The 23,476-nt window shown below is 39.4% G+C and overlaps 1 protein-coding gene across 6 annotated transcripts in view; it reads left to right on the top strand.

Annotated features, from left to right (window-relative positions):
- The first annotated feature begins 9,900 nt into the window (after nt 1-9,900).
- The window catches only part of Asic5 (acid sensing ion channel subunit family member 5), a 39,152-nt gene continuing 25,576 nt past the window's right edge, over nt 9,901-23,476 (top strand). For 3 of the 6 annotated variants that reach the window (XM_085835815.1, XM_085835814.1, XM_029475639.2), the window contains exons 1-4: nt 9,901-10,025; nt 18,720-18,814; nt 19,908-20,357; nt 21,378-21,501. The gene's annotated coding sequence lies outside the window, so the exon portion shown is untranslated. Of the gene's footprint in view, nt 10,026-17,895; nt 18,302-18,719; nt 18,815-19,907; nt 20,358-21,377; nt 21,502-23,476 lie in introns of those variants that run through there. The other 3 variants (XM_085835813.1, XM_029475640.2, XM_029475643.2) reach the window with 3 other exon arrangements.

The following is a 23,476-nucleotide window of genomic DNA, read 5'->3' as shown; positions in this document are numbered from 1 at the left end:
GTGAATCTCCTAAGAAGTCTCTACTTAGTGGCTTCTTTTCCCAATTCCAGACAAATCATCCAAATATTTAAAGCTGACGCATCAGAGGATGGGTTAAACTTATGGAAAGTAATTTGCCTCCTCCACTCAGGGTGAGCAACTGCTGTTGCAGAGCCTAAATACATTCACTCTTGATAGTATTTGCTATAACAACCAAATAAAATTTGTAAGTAGTTAGAGTCTGGCCAATATGCAATTATTTTTCTTCATGGAAAAATTTTTGATTTGAAGTTTGTTTCAGACTGGTAAATTATTTCTCCTTTGTTTTTTATTTTTATTTTTTGGTTTCTGTGTGTTCGTTTCCATATGGGGGTAAGAATGCAGTACCTCGAGCATGTTAGGCAAACTCTCTGTTACTGAGCTACATGCCCAGCCCTCCTCAGTACTGTATTGCAAAGTTTTACAACTATCCATACGTGGTACCCAATAAATCTTATGGTCTCCCCATCGCCCTCTGTATTTCTCCATCCCTTCCTTTCTCATCTCTCCTCCGTTCACTTTTCAGCACCAGGGATGGAAGCAAGGGGCTCATGCCTGCTATGCAAGTTCTCTGCCCCAAGCTATGCCTCCACTCTTATACTGGGAATTTCCCACAGCTCTTGAGAAAATACACTCTAATTCAAAGTAGCAGATCTAATTTAGGCATTATGGAAGATCCAAAGAATACATGGGCACAGGCAATGTCCTCTAGTAATATTCTGAACTCATATTTCAAATGCATGTAATTATATATACATGGATATCCAAGGAACTGTCCTGGAGGGAAAACTTACCGAGGCCCCCAATTGAAAGATTCAAATTATAACTAATTATCAGGCAAAAATGGTCCCCCAAAACCATCTACTGGAAATCTTCGAGGCAAAACATTATTTTATCCTGGTTTGAAATGTGAAGAAGGGATAAGTTGTTGTTGTTGTTGTTGAAAATAGATATTTTTTCTCACATACCTTCATTATGGTGTACCCTAGTACCTTTCTACCTCCCCTCCCAATTGGATCCATTCCCTTCTGCCTCATATTGGAAAACAAACAAATAAACAAACAAAAAGTTTTCTAAAGGATAATAATAAAATACAATATAATAAAAGACAATGTAATAAAACAAAAACTAACACTTCGGATTTACATGAGACAAACAGAACGAAAAGAGCTCAAGAAAAGAGGCATGGAAACAGAAGCCCACACTCAGGAATCCCACAAAAACATCCAACTGGAATCCTTAATGTATACACAGTGACCTGGTCCAGACCTGTGCCAGCCCAGGGCTTGCTGCTTCAGTCTCTGTCAGCTTGTTTATCTCTATATTTTCTAGATTTCTAGCGAGCAGACACCATCCTGTGAGAGTAGAGCCAGGAAAAGGATATGCAGGGAATTCTGTTGGGCCACAATGAGACACTAAATACTGCTAAATGCAACGTTTCCAGACATGATAGTGTTCCTTCAACAAACAGCCCATCTGCTCTAATGTACATGAGTCCTTGTCTTCCATTGACTGCTCCCACCTTCCAAGCCAATTGTTCACTTTTTAAAATGTAACATCTCCATACTGCAGGAGGCATGAACCCACTGATCTCGTAGGGGTACTACCATGAGTCAATGCTCCATTGCTGCCTAGATCTTTGGTATGGTCTTTTGACTGATTGAGTCATTGATTGGTTGATTTATTTTATCAGTCTGACTCACTGACTGTCTGAGGAAGGGTCTGATTATATAATCTAAGATGTCTAAGAATGGAGAAACAAATACACCAGCCTCCAGAGTGCTGGGATTACAGAAATGTCTGCCTAACTGCTTATTCCTTTTGTTATATGTATAGATTTTTGCATGCATGTATGTATGTGTACCACACCAATTCCCAGCACACAACAAAGGAAGAAGAGGGCACCAGAATCCATGGAACAGGCTCTTTTGAACAGCTATGTTAGTGCTGGGAACTTAACTCAGGCCTTTTTGAAGAACAGTAAGCCATTTCTCCAGCGTCCCCCTCCCCCACCAAGTACTTATTCTGATTTCCCCTCTTTGCTTAGTGACTGCACCTCCATACCCTTTCACTATGTTTACCTAAAAGCACCAGTCAAAGAGCTCCCCAGGTCTACTGAGGCTATGATTTTGAAGAAGGCAAACTCCTGTATACTTATACCACAAGGTCTAATACATTTAGAGATGAAATAATTGCTTGCTATTAAGTTTTAATCATTTTCCAGGCAAAGAAGTGTCAGTCATTCAATGTAGTTGACAGGTTGAATCACTGTATTGAAGTAGCTTTCTCTCGATAGTGTTTGTTTTTTTTTTAAATGATGGGAGTCTAGAAAGTAAGTGTGCTTTAACTAGGTTGTAACTTAACCAGACAAATCCCAGCTTTCCAACAGCTCTTTTGTTAAGCCAAAGAATAGGCTTGCTAAATGGTAATTGTGTCAGTTTGGAGAAAAAGCAGGAAAGGAACTATCAAGGAGTAACTGAAGGACTTTTTCTTTATTATTTTTCAAAGGAGAAAGCAAAGCCTGCTGGGAAGGTGAGGTCAGCTGTATGTTCTCTACCAGTCCTGTAAATAAGAAAACAAAGGTCTACACCAGCGACCAAGCAACCAGGACCCTGGGACTCTTCTTCAGAGAACAGGGTGCTTCTGCAGAAATACTTAGAAATCCACTATTACTGTATTTCTCTGTTTATTAAAACGTGTTTTTACAAGCACAATTACATTTAAGATTTGAAATAAAAGTTCAGTTATTTTGACACAAACTTATTATGAAACCTGCTTTTTTTTGTTTCTGATGTAATTTGTGGCCAAATTCTAGTTAACATTTGACAATAAGTTTTCCTAAGATTGAGATGATACATTAGTCATTAAGATTTTTGTTCATTGGTAGATTGCTTGCCTAGACTATATATCAGATTCTGGGCTTTGTCTCCATACTTAATGAGTGAATGAATTAATGAATGAATGAATGAAGAAAATAATTACTGAAATAATAAAACTGGTCAAAATTAATTCCTTGGTATACAGTTCAGTGGAATTTTAAAAATAATGTATTACATGGAATTGAGAAAATATTAAAATTGATAAAATATTCATTGTATAAAAAAAACTTCCTTAAAGATTTTATTTCATTCACAGTGTACAATCTTGGAATACTCTAAGAAGCACAATGATCACTTGCTGTATTACAAACAACAGAACGATGGAAACCTCTGTGGCTGTTGCTGTGATACACAGTTTGAAACACTGAGTTTCAAGCCCAGTTGTTCAGTGGGACTTACTGACTGAATGCCAGTAATATCAAAGGTTTTTGGTTTTGCTATTGAAATATGATGAAACCTTAAACATTAGACATACAATAAGAAGTTGTGAGTCAGGCAAACTTGTGAAGCACTCCAGTGGAAAGTGCAAACTTCAGACAGAAGATGTTTGGACTCTGCCTTTATGAACTGTGCTGCACCCACACGGAACTTAAGAGTTCACACACTTCACAAGTCCCTTCCGGTCCATGCCACCACGGAGGTACCTTGGGTACAGAGTCTGCGGACATCCGCAAGGTCCCCACAGGACTCTCCACGGGATATTAAGACCTCTGGTCCAATCCAATCCCATGGGACCTGAGACTGCATTAATTAGGGAAGCAGAAAACCCGGCCTGATCAGGGGCACAAGTCCCTTCCAGTCCACGCCAGCACCGGGGTACCTTGGGCGCGGAGTTTGCGGACATCCACAAGTCCCCACAGGACTCACCACAGGATATTAAGACCTCTGGTGAGTGGAACACAACTTCTGCCAGGAGGCAGGTTCAAACACCAGATATCTGGGCACCTTCCCTGCAAGAGGAGAGTTTGCCTGCAGAGAGTACTCTGACCACTGAAACTAAGGAGAGAGCTAGTCTCCCATGTCTGCTGATAGAGGCTAACATAATCACCTGGAGGAACAAACTCTAACCAGAGACAACTATAACAACTTACTCCAGAGATTACCACATGGCGAAAGGCAAACATAAGAATCTTACTAACAGAAACCAAGATCACTCATCATCATCAGAACACAGCACTCCCACCCCACCCAGTCCTGGGCACCCCAACACACCCGAAAAGCTAAACCCGGATTTAAAAGCATATCTCATGATGATGATAGAGGACATCAAGAAGGACTTTAATAACTCACTTAAACAAATACAGGAGAACACTGCTAAACAAGTAGAAGACCTTAAAGAGTAAGCACAAAAAGCCCTTAAATCAGGTAAACACGACCAAACAGGTGATGGAATTGAATAAAACCATCCAAGAACTAAAAACGGAAAGAGACACAATAAAGAAAACCCAAAGTGAGGCAACGCTGGAGATAGAAACCCTAGGAAAGAAATCTGGAACCATAGATGCGAGCATCAGCAACAGATACAAGAGATGAAAGAGAGAATCTCAGGTGCAGAAGATTCCATAAAGAACATCAGCACAACAAATACAAAATTCAAAAAGATCCTAACTCAAAACATCCAGGAAATCTAGGACACAATGAGAAAACCAAACCTACAGATAATAGGAGTAGATGAGAATGAAGATTTTTCAACTTAAAGGGCCAGCAAATATCTTCAACAAAAGTATAGAAGAAAACTTCCCAAATCTAAAGAAAGACATGCCCATGAACATACAAGAAGCCTACAGAACTCCAAATAGACTGGACCAGAAAAGAAATTCCTCCCAACACATAATAATCACAACAACAAATGCACTAAATAAAGAGTGAATATTAAAAGCAGTAAGTGAGAAAGGTCAAGTCACATATAAAGGCAAGCCTATAAGAATTATACCAGACTTTTCACCAGAAACTATGAAAGCCAGAAGATCCTGGACAGATGTTATACAGACACTAAGAGAACACAAATGCCAGCCCAGGCTACTATACCCAGCCAAACCCTCAATTACCATAGATGGAGAAACCAAAGTATTCCATGACAAAACCAAATTCACACATTATCTTTCCACGAATCCCGCCCTTCAAAGGATAATAACAGGAAAAAAAAAACAATACAAGGATGGAAACCACGCCCTAGAAAAAGCAAGAAAGTAATCCTTCAGCAAACAAAAAAGAGAACAACCACAAGAACAGAATGCCAACTCTAACAACAAAAATAATAGGAAGCAACAATGACTTTTCCTTAATATCAATGGACTCAATTCCCTAATAAAAAGACAGAGACTAACAGACTGGCTACACAAACAGGACCCAACATTCTCCTGCTTACAGGAAACCCATCTCAGGGAAAAAGACAGACACTACCTCAGAGTGAAAGGCTGGAAAACAATTTTCCAAGCAAATGGTCTGAAGAAACAGGCTGGAGTGGTCAGTCATTCTAATAACAAATAAAATCGACTTCCAACCCAAAGTTATCAAAAAAGACAAGGAGGGACACTTCATACTCATCAAAGGTAAAATCCTCCAAGAGGAACTCTCAATTCTGAATATCTATGCTCCAAATGCAAGGGCAGCCACATTCATTAAAGACACTTTAATAAAGCTCAAAGCACACATTGCACCTCACACAATAATAGTGGGAGACTTCAACACACCACTTTCATCAATGGACAGATTGTTGAAACAGAAACTAAACAGGGGCACAGTGAAACTAACACAAGTTATGAAACAAATGGACTTAACAGATATCTACAGAACATTTTATCCTAAAACAAAAGGATATACCTTCTTCTCAGCAACTCATGGGACCTTCTCCAAAATTGACCACGTAATTGGTCACAAAACAGGCCTCAACAGATACAAAAATAATGAAATTGTGCCATGCATCATAACAGACCACCATGGACTAAGGATGATCTTCAATAACAACATAAATAATGGAAAGCCAACATTCACATGGAAAATGAACAACACCCTTCTCAATGATACCTTGGTCAAGGAAGGAATAAAGAAAGAAATTAAACACTTTTTAAAGTTTAATGAAAATGAAGCCACAACATACCCAAACTTATGGAACACAATGAAAGCATTTCTAACAGGGAAACTCATAGCTCTGAGTGCCTCCAAAAAGAAACTAGAGAGAGCACACACTAGCAAAGTTCTAGAAAAAAAGAAAGCAAATTCACCCAAGAGGAGTAGACAGCAGGAAATAATCAAACTCAGGGGCAAAATCAACCATGTGGAAACAAGAAGAACTATTCAAAAATCAACCAAATGAGGAGCTGGTTCTTTGAGAAAATTGACAAGATAGATAAACCCGTAGCCAGACTCACTAGAGGGCACAGTGAAAGCATCATAATTAAAAAAATCAGAAATGAAAAGGGAAACATAACAAAAGATCCTGAAGAAATCCAAAACACCATCAGATCCTTCTACCAAAGGCTATACTCAACAAAACTGGAAAACCTGGACAAAATGGACAAATTTCTAGACAGATACCAGGTACCAAAGTTAAATCAGGATCAAGTTAACAATCTAAACAGTCCCATAACCCCTAAAGAAATAGATAGTCATTAATAGTCTCCCAACCGAAAAAAGCCCAGGACCAGATGGGTTTAGTGCAGAGTTCTATCAGACCTTCAAAGAAGGTCTAATTCCAGTTCTTCATAAACTATTCCACAAAATAGAAGTAGAAAGTACTCTACCCAATTCATTCTATGAAGCCACAATTACTCTGATACCTAAACCACAGAAAGATCCAACAAAAATAGAGAACTTCAGACCAATTTCCCTTATAAGTATCGATGCAAAACTACTCAATAAAATTCTTGCTAACTGAATCTAAGAACACATTAAACAATCATCCATCCTGACCAAGTAGGTTTTACTCCAGGGATGCAGGAATGGTTTAATATATGGAAATCCATCAATCTAACCCATTATATAAACAAACTCAAAGACAAAAACCACATGATCACCTCATTAGAGGCGGAGAAAGCATTTGACAAAATCCAACACCCATTCATGATAAAAGTCTCGGAAAGATCAGGAATTCAAGGCCCATACCTAAACATGATAAAAGCAATCTACAGCAAACCAGTAGACAACATCAAAGTAAATGGTGAGAAGCTGGAAGCAATCCCACTAAAGTCAGGGACTAGACAAGGCTGCCCACTCTCTCCCTACCTATTCAACATTGTACTTGAAGTCCTAGCGAGAGCAATTAGACAACAAAAGGAGATCAAGGGGATACAAATTGCAAAAGAGGAAGTCAAAATATCACTTTTTGCAGATGATATGATAATATATATATATATAAGTGACCCTAAAAATTCCACCAGGAACTCCTAAACCTGATAAACAGCTTCGGTGAAGTAGCTGCATTTAAAATTAACTCAAACAAGTCAATGGCCTTTCTGTACACAAAGGATAAACAGGCTGAGAAAGAAATTAGGGAAACAGCACCATTCTCAATAGTCACAAATAATATAAAATACCTTGGCATGACTCTAAGGAAGTGAAAGATCTGTATGATAAGAACTTCAAGTCTCTGAAGAAAGAAATTAAAGAAGATCTCAGAAGATGGAATGATCTCCCATGCTCATGGATTGGCAGGATCAACATTGTAAAAATGGCTATCTTGCCAAAAGCAATCTACAGATTCAATGCAATCCCCATCAAAATTTCAACTCAATTCTTCAACGAATTAGAAAGAGCAACCTGCAAATTCATCTGGAATAACAAAAAACCTAGGATAGCAAAAACTCTTCTCAAGGATAAAAGAACCTCTGGTTGAATCACCATGCCTGACCTAAAGCTTTACTACAGAGCAATTGAGATAAAAACTGGATGGTACCGGTATAGTGACAGACAAGTAGACCAATGGAATAGAATTGAAGACCAAGAAATGAACCCACACATCTATGGTCACTTGATCTTTGACAAGGGAGCTAAAACCATCCTGTGAAAAAAAGGACAGCATTTTCAACAAATGGTTCTGGCACAACTGGTGGTTATCATGTAGAAGAATGTGAATTGATCCATTCCTATCTCCTTGTACTAAGGTCAAATCTAAGTGGATCAAGGAACTCCACATAAAACCAGAGACACTGAAACTTATAGAGGAGAAAGGGGGAAAAGCCTGGAAGACATGGGCACAGGGGAAAAATTCCTGAATGGAACAGCGATGGCTTGTGCTGTAAGATCGAGAATTGACAAATGGGACCTCATGAAACTGCAAAGCTTCTGCAAGGCAAAAGACACCGTCAATAAGACAAAAAGACCACCAACAGATTGGGAAAGGATCTTTACCTATCCTAAATCAGATAGCGGACTAATATCTAATATATATAAAGAACTCAAGAAGGTGGACTCCAGAAAATCAAATAATCCCATTAAAAAATGGGGCTCAGATCTAAACAAAGAATTCTCACCTGAGGAATACGGAATGGAGAGAAGCACCTGAAAAAATGTTCAGTATCCTTAATCATCAGGGAAATGCAAATCAAAACAACCCTGAGATTCCATCTTACACTGGTCAGAATGGCTAAGATCAAAAATTCAGGTGACAGCAGATGCTGGCGAGGATGTGGAGAAAGAGGAACACTCCTCCATTGTTGGTGGGATTGCAATCTTGTACAACCACTCTGGAAATCAGTCAGGTGGTTCCTCAGAAAATTGGACATAGTACTACCAGAAGATCCAGAAATTCCTCTCCTGGGCATATATCCAGAAGATGGATGGACCTGGAGGGCATCATCCTGAGTGAGGTAACCCAATCACAAAAGAACTCAAATGATATGTACTTACTGATAAGTGTATATTAGCCCAGAAACTTAGTATACCTGACATATAAGATACAATTTGCAAAACACATTAAACTCAAGAAGACCGAAGACCAAAGTGTGGACACTTTGTCCCTTCTTAGAATTGGGAACAAAACACCCATGGAAGGAGTTACAGTGACAAATTTTGGAGCTGAGACAAAAGGATGGACCATCTAGAGACTGCCATACCTGGGGATCTGTCCCATAATCAGCCTCCAAACGCTGACACCATTGCATAAACTAACAAGATTTTGCTGAAAGGACCCTGATATAGCTGTCTCTTGTGAGACTATGCTGGGGCCTAGCAAACACATAAGTGGATGCTCACAGTCAGCTATTGGATGGATCACAGGGCCCCCAATAGAGGAGCTAGAGAAAGTACCCAAGGAGCTAAAGGGATCTGCAACCCTATAGGTGGAACAACATTATGAACTAACCAGTACCCCGGAGCTCTTTTCTCTAGCTGCATATGTATCAAAAGATGGCCTAGTCGGCCATCACTGGAAAGAGAGGCCCATTGGACATGCAAACTTTATATGCCCCAGTACAGGGGAACGCCAGGGCCAAAAAGTGGGAGTGGGTGGGTAGGGGAAAGGGGGAGGGTATGGGGGACTTTTGGGATAGCATTGGAAATGTAAATGAAGAAAATACCTAATAAAAATATTATTAAAAAAAAAAGACTTCACACACTTAAGATTTTGAGTTTTAGGTTTCAAGAAGGGTGAGCATAGAGACATTATGCTTGCTGTCTCCATGCCAATGGGCCTCCTCCCCTGCCCCCTACCTGACGTCTTTACTCATGGGCTCTGCCTTTTAAACATTGCCCTGACCATTTTCCAGAGGATGTTTTCTAAGATGCTTCCAAGAAGAAATGGTTTCTTCCTCCTCTGTAATTTCACCTACTTGGTTCCTATCAGATTCTTAGCCCTCAACAACTTTGCTTGTCATCATCTAGTCCTGTACCAGACTTGTTCAGGAGGCTGCATTTCTAGTAGACAGGCACTGTGTGTCACCTCTTTTTATACCTTCTGAACTCAGTGTAGATCCGGAATGTAAGGACACAGCGTGCATTTGTCAACAACACAGAACCTTCCTTTTGTCCTTTGCTCTTTGCAATCACAGATGAAAGCGGGTGAAGCACAGGAAAAACTTACCAAAAGCTGGAAGCCCGGAAGAAAGAGACATGGGGAGCTGAGGAAGTCAGTGAGCAAGTTTAAAGTTCCCACGCTCTATTTACATCTGATCTTTGTCCACAGGGATGACAGTAAGTCTGCAACTGTCTTTTCTGTGAAAGCTGTGGCTGGGACCCAGTTATTCCTGCCTGGTTGGTTGATGCTGTTATTCTCACTATTCTTTCTTTCTTGATTGTCACTTTGACCAAAATACCCAAGAGAACAAAAGAGGAATACTTCATTTTAGCACAGTTGCAGCAGTTCCTATCCACAGTCCGTTGCTTCACTGAATCTGGGCCGAAGCAGAACACCATGGTAACAGGAGTGTGTATGCACGTGTGTGTGCACACTAGTGTGTGTTTGTGTGTGTGTGTGTGTGTGTGTGTGTGTGTGTGTGTGATGGAAGATACTTTCATGTCCTGGTAGACAGAAAGCAGAAGAAGAACAGAACGAGGAATCAGAAATAGATAAAAGTTCCAAAGTCAAGCTTTCAGTGACCTTCCTCTTCAGTGAGTCCATTGCCCCTGGTTTCCACCCCTTCCTAAAATAGTACTGTGCGCTGGAAACTAAAGATTTAGCACAGGAACCTGTGGAAAACGTTTCATATCCAAACCATAACTATTGTTAATTCTCATGATTAATTTATCACTGTTTTCTGTTTGTAGAGTTACCTGTATAAATAATTACAAAACACTTCCTGAAGTGTAAAAACAAAACAAAACTGAATGTGAAATGCATTTCCTCTGCTAGGCACTCTACAGGGTTCATTTTATTTCTCACTAAGTTAATTAGCTTATTAATTATCTAGCAGCTATGTCTTGTGTTTGATTTGGAAGTGGGTTGTCTCTCTAGACTATCCTGAAAGTTCTAGACCCAGGAACCCCTCCCTGACTCAGTCTCCTGAGTTTATCAATAGGGAATTATAGCTCCTCCACTAGCTTGCTACTGTACTCTGCCCTCTGAGAACTGATTTTTTCCTGGGCTGCATTAGCTATTTATTCAAAAAGCCTGAATGCAAATCAAGCATTTGCTCCTGTGACATCTGTGTTCTTCCTCTTATGCAGACTGCCACATAATACTCAATGGTCAGACTCTGTTCTATCTTTGCCAATTCTCTTCTTTTAAAAGGCCATGAGAAAATAGAACAGGGGAAAGCAAAGACGATTGGAAGAGGCGCATGTGCAAAGGAGACACCAGCTGAAAAGCAAGGACTCACAGGGCACCGAACAGTGTAAATGTGAGACCAGACTGAGGGTGCTTATTTCCAAAAAACAAAAGTCATGTGATAAAACTGATTTTCCAGGGTATTCTAATTCACAGCTCTTATTAATATTCTACTGGGGCCAGAGGAGCTGTAGACACTGCTAGCACATGCCCCAGCACCTGTGCTTCTAAGCTTTGCTCACACATGAACACAGGGTCACATGGCAACTCAACTCGCTGAGTCATTCTGTGTAATCTGTTTTGTAAGATTGTTTTTATCTCAGAATACCCAAGGCACAATTTGCAAAACACATGAAACTCGAGAAGAAGGAAGGCCAAAGTGTGGCTACTTTGACTCTTCTTAGAAGGGGGAACAAAATACCCATGGAAGGAGTTACAGAGACAAAGCTTGGAGCAGAGACTGAAGGAAACACCATCCAGAGACTGCCTCACCTGGGGATCCATCCCACAAACAAACAGCAAACCCAGACTCTATTGCAGATGCCAACAAGATTTTGCTGACAGGACCCTGATATAGATGTCTCCTAAGAGACTCTGCCAGTGCCTGGCAAATACAGAAGTGGATGCTCACAGTTATCCATTGGACAGAGCACAAGGTCCCCAATGAAGGAGCTGGAGAAAGTACCTAAGGTGCTGAAGAAGCTGCAGCCGCATAGGAGGAACAACAATATGAACTAACCAGTACTCCCAGAGCTCCCTGGGGCTAAACCACCAATCAAAGAAAACACATGGTGGGACTCATGGCTCTACCTGCATATGTAGCAGAGGATGGCCTAGTCGGTCATCAATGGGAAGAGGGGGCCTTGGTCCTGTGAAGGTTCTATGTCCCAGTTTAGGGGAATGCTAGGGCCAGGAAGCAGGAGTGCGTTGGTTGGGGAACAAGGGGAGGGGTGTGGAAATAGGGGATTTTCAGAGGAAAACAGATAAAAAGAAAAGATAGGAAAGAGGATAACATTTGAAATGTAAATAAAGAAAATATCTAATATTAAAAAGAGAGAGAAAAAAGAGTGTTTTTCACAAGAACACACGAATGACCTCCTCTTTCTCCTTGGAATAAGGGGTCAGATGCACACGTTTCCCTGTGTTTCTGTCTCCTTTATCTCAGTTACAGAAATTCTGCATGATGAAAGAAGTGTGTACCAAAGTCCATGCCTAGCTGTTACTAAGGGATAAAGCTAGAGCTCTCATGCCCAGCATCTTCAGAGCTAGAGGGTATGAGTAAGACTCCTAATTAGTTCCAGTTGCTACTATTGAACTATGTTAATGTTAAAAGGTACAAAACAGCAAAAATTCTGATATGAAATAATGTGAATCCTTGCTGCTCCACTGGAATAAATAAACCATTTTTTAAATTTCATTTTTTTATTCCTTTTACACTGGTTTCAGAAAAATATAAAATACAGAAGAATAATAAAGGTGGAACATGTAGGTATTTTCAGTTTTTATTTTACTTCTGATATTAAAGTGGATTATAGTATGAATCTGTTTTAAAAGTAATTCTGATTACATAAAATTTTCTCTTCTACAGCCCCTAAAATAAAATAAGATGTCACTCTCTCTGAGATACCTAATAAGATAAACAATGATTAATGTTAACTGTCAATTTGGCAGAAGTTAGTATCACCTAGGAGACAGCCTCTGGGCATCTCTATGGAATATTATCTTAATTGGCTTAATTGAGGTGAAAAGACTTGCCCAGTGTTTATGATCCCTTTTCCCAAGGCAGGAGATCCTGGACAGAATAAAGGTGGAGAACAAGAACATGTGCTGTGCACCAGAAGGCAGATCCTTACTGCTCTGCTCTGACAGAAGGCACAATGTGACCTACTGCTTTGAGCTTCTGCTGTCTTGCCTTCCTCTCCATGATAGACTAGAATAAACTCATGTCCCCTTAAATTGCTTTTTCCCCCCTGAGTATTTTAATAAACAGCAAGGGATTCAAACAAAGCAAAACAACAACAAAGACTACAAGAAAAAATGGTTAGCTAACTCTACTTGCCAGATATCTTAGTACAACCCTGGCTGTCTCTATCTTCACCTGTGAGAGAATTGATGCAGCAACCATCCCTGTACTTTCTTCTCCAGCCAGCACGTGAGGGATGCTCTAGGAAGCCCTATGCTTTTAGAGAGGTTTTATAGAGTCAGTGAATATGATTATATCCACCACCACCATGACTACCACCACCACCACCATCATCATCATCATCACCATCATTATTATTATTATTATAGTTTTGGTTTTCCAAAACAAGAGTTTGTCTATACATCCCTGCCTGTCTTGGAACCCATTCTGTAAACCAGGCTAGCCTTGAACTCATAGAGATCCATTTACCTTAGCCTCCTGACTGCAGGGATTAAAGGTGTGCACCACCAACATCTGGCTGCTTATAACTCTTAGGAAGCTGATTTGCAGAGATTGAGATGCACACAAATTTCCAAATCAAATGTACAGAAAATTTAGTGAAATTTTATCTAAAATTATCTTTAAAACAATCATTTCATTAAATTTGGAAAGGGTATTATTTAATTTGATAGTTGTTATTTCTGGGATCCAGTGCTCTGAGATCCAGCATTTCTACAATGGTTTACTGTTTTATAGGTAATTTGATATTTTTTGTATATTTGTTAGAAAAAGTCAATGACCTGTTTGTTTTCCTAACATCTTTTGACCTGATGTAGCTTCTCATCTGAAAGTCCAACCATGTGGTTTTCAGAAGGGCTTGTCTTTCTAAAAGACACTGTTCCATGGACGGTATTATTCTCTTCCTCTGTGCTTTTGAAAACTTCTTCACTTACTTATTAATTTATTTTTGCAGGCCTGGGTAGGTCAAAAGACCTTCTACCATGTTGGTTCTAGGAATAAAATTCAGATAGTTATTCGCTATACAGGTGTCTTTACCCACTGATCCATCTCCATGACAGTTTGTGTGTACTTTTAACAAGTAGTCAATAATTAATACAAAGAACAACCAAACAGGGTAAATAGTAGCAATTCCGAGTGTTTGATGAAAACAGTGCAAACACAAGATCTCACTCTGAGATAGGCAAAAGCTGTGGATGCAGTGGCAAAGCAAACATCTGCAGGATGAGATTCATGAGTAGACTGCGGTGAGGTGTTAGGAGATCGCTTCACTGTGAACAGATGCCACTGGAAAAGTACAACATGATAGCAGAAGCATTTCAGTCAAGCATTAATAGTTAAGGAAATGTTTAAGCTGCCCTTGGAATTTTGAGCCACACCACAGCATCTTAGGAAATTGAGTTTGTTCCTTAGGACAGTCAAAGAGACAACACCCAATAAACTCAAGTTCCTTATTCTAACACCAGGGACTCTAGTGAATGTTTCTAACCTATCTTTCCTCTTGGTTCTTGAGAAAAATTACAACACTAAAACAATTCAGTAGTTATCATTGTATAGTTGTATGAGGTATTTTGTTGATGTTGCTGTAATAGAGTACTGTTCTGTGTTGAAAAGAAAGTGTCCCAAGAGGCTTGCATACATTAAATGGAGTATTCATTAGCTGCTGGTGGGACCAGCCCAGATTAGTGGCAAGCAATCCTTTTCCAGTTAGTTCGAGTTTTTAAGGGCAAAATATACAATGCGTTGTATACAGAAAGGCAACTCTGGACATCTGTAGAGAGTAAGCATTGTTTACAGAAATGGAGAGAGAGCTGTTAAATGGTCAAGCAGTTAACCTTTATCTTGGGGTCACAATTTATAGAAATTTAGGGCTGGTCCAGAGACAAGTTTTACAAAAGCTAGCTTAGTACTTTTTTTGTTTGTTTGTTTTTTGTTTTTGTTGTTTTTTTCCATTTTTTTGTTAGGTATTTAGCTCATTTACATTTCCAATGCTATACCAAAAGTCCCCCCTACCCCCCCCCCCGTCCCCTACCCCCCCACTCCCCCTTTTTGGCCCTGGCATTCCCCTGTACTGGGGCATATAAAGTTTGCAAGTCCAATGGGCCTCTCTTTCAAGTGATGGCCTATTAGGCCATCTTTTGATACATATGCAGCTAGAGACAAGAGCTCTGGGGTACTGGTTAGTTCATATTGTTGTTCCACCTATAGGGTTGCAGTTCCCTTTAGTTCCTTGGGTGCTTTCTCTAGCTCCTCCATTGGGGCCCCTGTGATCCATTCAATAGCTGACTGTGAGCATCCACTTCTGTGTTTAGCTTAGTACTTTTAAGAATGTTTAGAATACTTTCATGAGATGACAAAACTATAACTCAGTAGCCTTCTACAGTATTATGACCAAAGGCAACTTAAGGAAGAAAGTTTAATTTGGCTTACAGTTCCAGGGACCTAGATGCCATCGTGGTGGGGAAGACATGACAGCAGAAGCAGGAAGCTGAGCAGTCACATCTCATACATAGGCAGAAAGAGGATGAGATGAATGGGCATACTCAGCTGGGAATGGGAGATGATAATTGTTCAAAGCCTACAGTGACTTACTTCCTTCATCAAGGTTCCATATCCTAAAAGTTCTATGAACTCTCCAAACAGTGTTAACAACTGGGAACCAGTTGCTCAAATACAGGGACCTGTGAGGGATATCTCTCATTCAAGTTACTCTTCATCATGTTTGTTTTTCCTCTTTATCTAACTGGGTCAATTCAGAAAAATGTAAACCTGCAAATCTGACCTTTAGGTTCTGGTGAGCACTGACTGGGTGGTGCTCAGTCTTTCTAGGTCAGGACTGCCCATATTGTGTTCTAGGTATGTATTAGCTCCTTGACAGAATGATTGCAACATTTCAATGAGAGTCATTTAAATTTAAGCCTCTCCATCTCTATAGTCATGTAATGTTTGTATGTTCATTTTATACAGCCCTATGGGTTAAGAACTTAAAGGTACACACTTCCCTTTATAGACAAAGAAGGAATAAGCATATGTTGACTGAACTACCTGCGTGCATTCATTGTCTTTAATGAGCCCATTGCCCTCCTGCACTGTTGTGAAACAGCAGAATGGTTACAGCATTCTTGGAATGATGAAACTTTCAAATATATAAACACATTCTTGTAAGATAATTAAAACTAAATTGTTTTCAGTAAAGATTTAAAACTCAGGAATTTAAACTGGGAGTTACAAGCAACTGTTGCCTGCTGAAGAAAAGGAAATAATCGCTTCCTTCCCAAATTGCTTTTGGTCAGTGTGTTTTATTACAGCTACCCCAAAATACTTATATTTCAGTATCCTGCTCATTATTGTGCATAGGTACTAACTTTTCAAACTCTCCCCTTAGAACAGTGCATCTTGAACTACTAGACACCTTAAAAACTGTGCCCTATCCCAGGGATGGTGGTATGTACTTGTGATTCCAGTCCTGGGTAAGCCAGGTCAGGAGTTCCACAAGTCCAGGCAAGGCAAGGCTACATCATGATAGCAAAAGCAAAGCCAAAGGAAAGGCAAACAGACAGACGTACTATTCTGCTCTAACACTCTCTCCTACTTTCCCCTCAAAGCCACTTGATCAGATCATTTCTGTAACTGCGAATATGTGCAATATTATTTCTGTAGCTTGCGAAGACTTTGACTGATTACATTTTCCACTCCAGGGCCATTACATTGCTTCATTTAGCAGCATTGCTCCAGAGAGCAGTTTATATCCATCCTGACAAGTTTCTTACAGTAGTTTGAAAGAGAATGGCATCCATTGACTCGTGCATTTGAATTCTTGGTCATTAGTGGTGGAAGACTTGGGAAGGATAAGGAGGTGTGGCCTTATTGAAGGAGGTGTGTAACAGGGATGGGCTTTGAAGATTTTAAAGCCCATTCCATTCCTAGTTAGTGTTCTCTGCCTTCTACTTGTGGATAAGGAGTTAAGCTCTCAGCTACTACTGCTCCACTACCATCCCTAGCTGCTGTCGCCATGTTACCTGTGATAACTCCCAAAATAAAAGTTTCTTTTAATAAGTTGCTTTGGCTATGCTGTATCGTCACAGCAACTGAAAAGTGACTAAGAGTTGGTACCAGAGATTGGGCTGTTAATGCAGCAACCTTTACCATGCTGGTTTTTGGAGGAATGTAGAAGACGTTGGACTTTTGACTAGGGAAGTGGTTGAGTATTCTAAGCGGACTTAGTAGGCCTTCCTAGCAGTAGGTTAGTAAACATTCATGTTGAGAACCCAGATCAAAAGGGTTCAGAGGGGAAAAAATATTAGCAGCTGAGCTAAAACACACACACACACACACACACACACACACACACACACACACACACACACCACCACCACCACCACCACCAGCAGCAGCAGCAAAAACTACTCTTCTGATATTATGGCAAAGAATGTAGCTGCTTTCTGCCCCTTTCCTAAAAATATACCTGAAACCAAACTAAAAACCTTTGGATTAATTTCACTGGCAAGGATATTTTAAGATAGCTTAGTATTGACTCTGTCCCACTGTTATTCCTTCTCACAGATTTGCAAATCTACAATGAAAAGAATCCAGGGGAAACTCATAATTTGGGGAGAAAAATATCCAAAGGAAATGTAATATTGGAGGCAAGGCTTGTGCTGAAAGAGATAAGAAGCCGCCTAATATGAAACAGACTAAAGGGATAGATGGCCTCAGGGCAAGACTCCACTCACCAAAGATTCTAACTTGTGAGAAGGAAGTGCCTGAGGGACTTTTATGCTCCTGAAAAGCAACAACAAAGAAAAGATTAAGCAAATGTAATTTTAAAAAGGGGTCAATCTCCATTTCTGGGCACAGCAAAATCAGGTGTGGCATCAGTCATGTGATTCTGGCTTTAGAGTCATGAAGAAAACACAACTAAAGGAGTTGTCTATTCCTCTCTGCCCAGTTTAAGAAAGCCACTAAGCCAGGCATGTGGCAGGAAGTTCCTAAGAGGATGTTTCTAGAAGCTCTGAAGCCCTGAGTTGTTGGAAGTCTTAGAGCTGCAGAAGCCAGTTTTTAGTCAGGAAGTGGAAACAGATAAGCTTGTTGCCCTCAGCAAAGAGGGAGGAGCAAACTCATCTAAGCCCTTTAACCTCGGGCACTGCATGGGTGCTGGGAAACAGACTCTGAAAAGGCAGCAAATATCCCCAGCCACGGAGTCATCTTTCCAGTCTCTGTTTTCTTACCTGCAATGGGCCTACATACAATCCTTTCTGGCATGCATCCACCAGCTTCAGTCAGGTCTGGCATTCCTTAGCCTGACAGCTCTAATCTCTGTGCCTGTTTCTATCTCTAGTGCCTTCCCTTCTCTCTGTCCTTTCACATTGCCTCTCATTCTGTCTCCCACAAGGACACCAGTGTTTAGACTTAGGACTGTCATAACTTCATTAAGATCTATTACAACACCATTGAAGAATTATCTGGCAAAAACCTTACTCAAAAACCCTACCCAAATGAAGTTGTTTTTTTTTGTTGTTGTTGTTGTTTTGTTTTGTATTGTTTTGTTTTGTTTTTTAGATTTTTTTAGATTTTGCCTTGTCATCTTTACTTTTGTTTTGCTTTGTGTTACAAAAGAAACATTAAGTACACAATTTATGATCTTCATTAGAATAATGTTCAAATGTACTACTATAATAGCAAATACATATTTTTGTTCTAGGGTGTTGGAATATAGGAAACTGTTAGCCAGATGTTCCATTGTACAGAACTAAAAGTTCAGAATTGAGAAAGCAGAAAGGAACATAAAATTTCTGGGTGAGTATTTGGAGAAACTTTTTTCAGGTAACCTTGACCCATAGTGTCGTCTGCTGTATGGACACATCATTTTGCAATCTTGTGAGCCTGCAAGTTAAGCATTAGTGGAATCCTTCCCCCTCTGTTGACCAATGGCAGGAACATTTTTGATAACTATGTATGAAATACCTACTAGTTTTTAAGGACGAGCTGTGTCCTTCCGGCCAAGATGTAGCTGTGTGACAAACAGAACCCTCCCACGGGCTGAGCCAATAGCAGGCCACCAGGGACTAATGAAAGAGAAGAATTAGAAGCCCATTAGCATTCTCCCAAGTGCCTTTTGCTTTCAGAAAACTGAGCATAGTGTCCCTGGTGTGCAGTTTTCAAATGCACAAATAATTAAGATATGCATTTCAGTCATGTTTGTTAATGATGATGTCACAAATACAATATCTTTTCTGCCTTCTTTGCTCCTGTGTATAATGCAAATAAAAGCTACTTTTCACATTTAGAGATCTAAGTAACAGCATTTTGTTCAATATATGAGAATAAAAATCAGCAATTCTGTTCAGAAAACAAATTCCGCATCCTGTTAGCTACAGTCATAGAACAGACACATAATAAGCAATAGAAATTATGATATTTGCCTTTTTATGACCCAGGAAGCATGGAAATTTTATTTTCAATATATTTGATATAAAATTATAAAATGTATACATGATGCATGAATAAAATCATTGAGTTATTTAAAAGGAACATCCAAAAGTTTGTCACCTATGCATTGCCTCATGCATCTCTTCATAAAGCTCAAATAAATGAGAGTGGGAATGGTTCTAAGATAGCTCCTTTTCTACACCTACGGATCGTAGTATCTGAGATGGCTCATCAATGTCTTAAGCATTACAAATGTGAATTATCAAATGATCAGAATTTTTCTTCCATAACATGTTTTCTGTAGAAATTTTCTATGGAAAATCATACAGTAAACTCATTTTAATTATTTTCCAGAAAAATTGAAAATAAAAAATTGTATTCAATACCTATCAAATACTGTCTAAGGTATAAAATTATAGAGCCATCTTTGAATTTACATACACAATTTTCTTTTAATCAGGAGGAAGAGAAATCAAATATCTTCAATCATATCATTACAAAAGGATCCCAGTCGACACATACAAAAAGAGCAATAGAAATTAAATATGGCTCTTTTATAAACACCGTAGGAATAGTTCTTACCAATAAGATTCTTTGGCTTTCATTAAAGCCATGGCATAACATGACTTGGAAGGGAACACTCTTTTTCCGAAATCAGCTGCTGCTTCAGTTTGCTTGCCAGTTTTGGAAAGGAAGAGATATCCTCCCCTGGAATATGCCATCCAATGGAAGAACTACAGTCACTGAATACAGGAGAAACTGAGACCTTGGGTCTCTCTCTATGATGTCTGTGGATCATGAATATTTGGCCTGAAGCTACAATGAAGGAGAAAGGAAAATTCTGCATGGAGATGTACTGTGCAAAGCATCAAGCAGGAGTTTTTGAAAATAAATACCAATGAAATAAAAGGTAAAAGAATGACTTCAGGTCTCTTTGGACTCAACATTACTTAAACACACATGAAACCTGCAATCTATGGTCCTTGATTAGATCCTGGATTAGGGAGAGACTACAGAACATGTGAACATGGCTTCTCAAATAATAGGGCTGCACCAGGGCTGTGCATCCTGAATGAGCTCCACATTTTCTCTTCATTCCATGGAGTTCTGGTTCTTAAGAAATCCAATATATTTAAGAATGAAGGTGAACTTAATGAAGGAGATGATGCATTGAAGTAAAACACTTATCTGTGTATTCACTGTATAATTTCCTAGGACCAAAGGCATATACATTTATTAACACGTCAAAGTAAGCACAGGCTAATGGTTCCATCACCAAACATGGCCACTGGCCAAATCAAATAAAACACATTGCAATCCCCTTTCTCTAGAGGCAACACAGAAAAGGGAATTTCAAGGGTTTGGTAAGTGATATTTTAGAAGAACTCAAAGTATTTAAGGAGTAGACCATGACATTGGCTAAATACCTTTGAGATACAGAAGAGATAGTGGCTAAGATGCAGAGATGATTGTTTCATATTGCACTGTATACACCAAGGTACAAGGCAACTTCTTTTCAAGTGCTTTGATGGTATGATGTGAGCTGTATTTACGAAACTCATAGTAGTTACTGCAAGTGAGTCTTCCTTTGATAGTTCTGAAATTTTTTGACCCGATAAGGGAAATTTGCAGCAAGCTAAGAAACGGGGGATTCAAGTGTGGCTTAGAAGGATAGGAAATAGGGCGGGCTCTAAGAGTTTTAAGTCCTTCCAGAATAAATCTCTCAGCATGCCACACTTCTGTAGCTGTGTTCTAAGAAGCAGTGTTTTGTGCTTAGTTTGCTTTCACTTGAGTTCTGAAGGTGATGCACAATTTTATATGTGCTTACATAGTTTTATTCCTTATTCCTGGAAGACTCTGTTACAGCATTCATTATAAATCATCACAAGGTAATTGATCTTCGGTTCTAGTTTCTCTTTCATCTGTACAGGTAATGAGTTGAAAGAAAACATCTGAAGGTTGGAGATTCCAAACTAAGAAAATCAATTTTTGTGAGAGTCTTCATAGTAGCCAGGAACCTATGGGAACCTTACACTGGGACATTTGATGAGAAGGTATGAGGACACCACATAGACTGTATACTGTAGGGCTGCAGCACAGGGACATGGGTCGGGATATGTGCACATTTTTTCTGAGACTGCTCAGCCTTAGCGCCAGCCTCAGGCACAGGCTGGCTTTGAGCTTTGTTATTTGCTGACAAGGACCAGTTTACTTTCTTGGATTTGTCTCCCTGTTTCTTGAATGAAGCCTGCAACACTGCTGTTGTTAATTTTTGAGGCCATTTCATTCATAAGGATGGTGTGAGTATTTATTGAAAACTTGTTCAAATTTTCCACTTTTTTGTTCACTACGTAGTTTTCTATGGTAAATGTTCCCTGCTCTTGTGCCATAGGAAGAGCCTCCAAACCTGCCATGTTCTAACCCAAGTGTCCCTATATCCCACTCCTGTAATAAGGCAATTTACTATGAGTTTCATTTTCAAAATAAAATGTTGAAAATATCACGAGTTGTCTTCTGGTATAAAAATGAAGAGAGTACAAGACTGGAACAAATCACTTAGTCATGCATCAAGTGTTTTCAGATTGTCTCCTACTTGCTATCTATTTTTCTAATGAGTATAGTAGATAGCAAACTAAGCAGGCTTAATGTCCAGCCTCATAGACCTTTCACTGTCTGGCCCTGTTTCTGAGCTGCCTCCTCTGTTAAACGAGCTAGGCTTGTGCCAGGACACAAGGGCTGATTGATATTGAATACTAAGGTCACTCTCTACTTTATGTGAATTGGTTTTAATTATATATGATATGACATATTGACTAATTTCTTCTTATTTGTGCTTTATAAAAGTAAACATAATATGCACATGATATTTCTGGCAGCTAAGTGTGTATGAACAAGACCTGAGAAAGATCAAGCCAGGCCCAATCCCAATATAGATGTGGGAGGGGCTCATGAAGTCCACATCCTCCCCAGCTAAGAAACGTTTAGCGACTGGTGGCTCCTGGATGAGGGGGAGTCAGCTCTATTCAGCGATGGTGGGCTCTGGTGGGCTACCCACGCTCTGATGGACATCCCTACACCCATGCATAAACTGTCAGCACTAAGTGGACTTGGGTTTAGAAAAGTATACATAAACTTGAGTGGGAAAAATGGTGAGGAGAAGATAGGAAAAATTGGAACTGAGGAACTGGGGTACCAAAAATTAGTATGTGCATCTATAAAAATAAAATCAATAAAAGAAAAATGACCCATCAGACTGACATTTCAAGAATAGCAACTAACAAAGTATAAAACAAGCCACAAAAAAACCTCTGTGACTAACATGCAATTTAAGCTTTTAAAAGAAAATTATTCATTTTAATTTAAAATGGTCTTTATATAAAGAATGCTGTAACAAAAACATCACCTGTACTTGCCAGCTATAAGAACTTGATTCTACAAAGAGTGCACATGGAGGGACCCATGACTCCAGCTGCATATGTAACAGAGGATGGCCTTGTCTGGCATCAAAATAAGGGGAGGCCCTTGATCCTGTGAAGGCTCGATGCCCTAGTGTAGGGGGATGCCAGGGTGGGGAGGCAGAAGTGAATGGGTGGGTGGGGGAAGCACCCTTATAGAAGCAGGGGAAGGGGAATGGGATAGGGGATTTGAGGATAAACAGTCAATGGGATAAACATTTGAAATATAAACAAACAAACAAACAAATAAATAAATAAATAAATAAAATATCCAATTAAAAAACACTTATTTCTAACAGTTTTAATTTAATAGTATTTCAGACCCAAATTGATAGATACACTGTTAAATTTTTATTCTCTTACATACATGGTAAGCTGATAACTTATTTTCCAAAGTTATTAAGAACAAACCAAACATCTATCTTAAGTATAATAAAAAAAACATATACATGCTCTGAATATAACAGAAAAGATGAAGGCAGGGAAAAAGAAAGAAGAGGAAGACAAGGAGAAAGAGTAAGCAGGAGGAGGAAGGGGAAGGAGCAAAGAAGGACAAGAAGGGACATGCATTCTC

Source organism: Mus caroli, unplaced genomic scaffold, assembly GCF_978045245.1.
Source record: "Mus caroli unplaced genomic scaffold, Mus_caroli_1 scaffold_3, whole genome shotgun sequence".
Classification (NCBI taxonomy): Eukaryota; Metazoa; Chordata; class Mammalia; order Rodentia; family Muridae; genus Mus; species Mus caroli.
The sequence above is the reverse complement of the archived record's forward strand: the minus strand, read 5'-3'. Positions and strand labels throughout refer to the sequence as shown.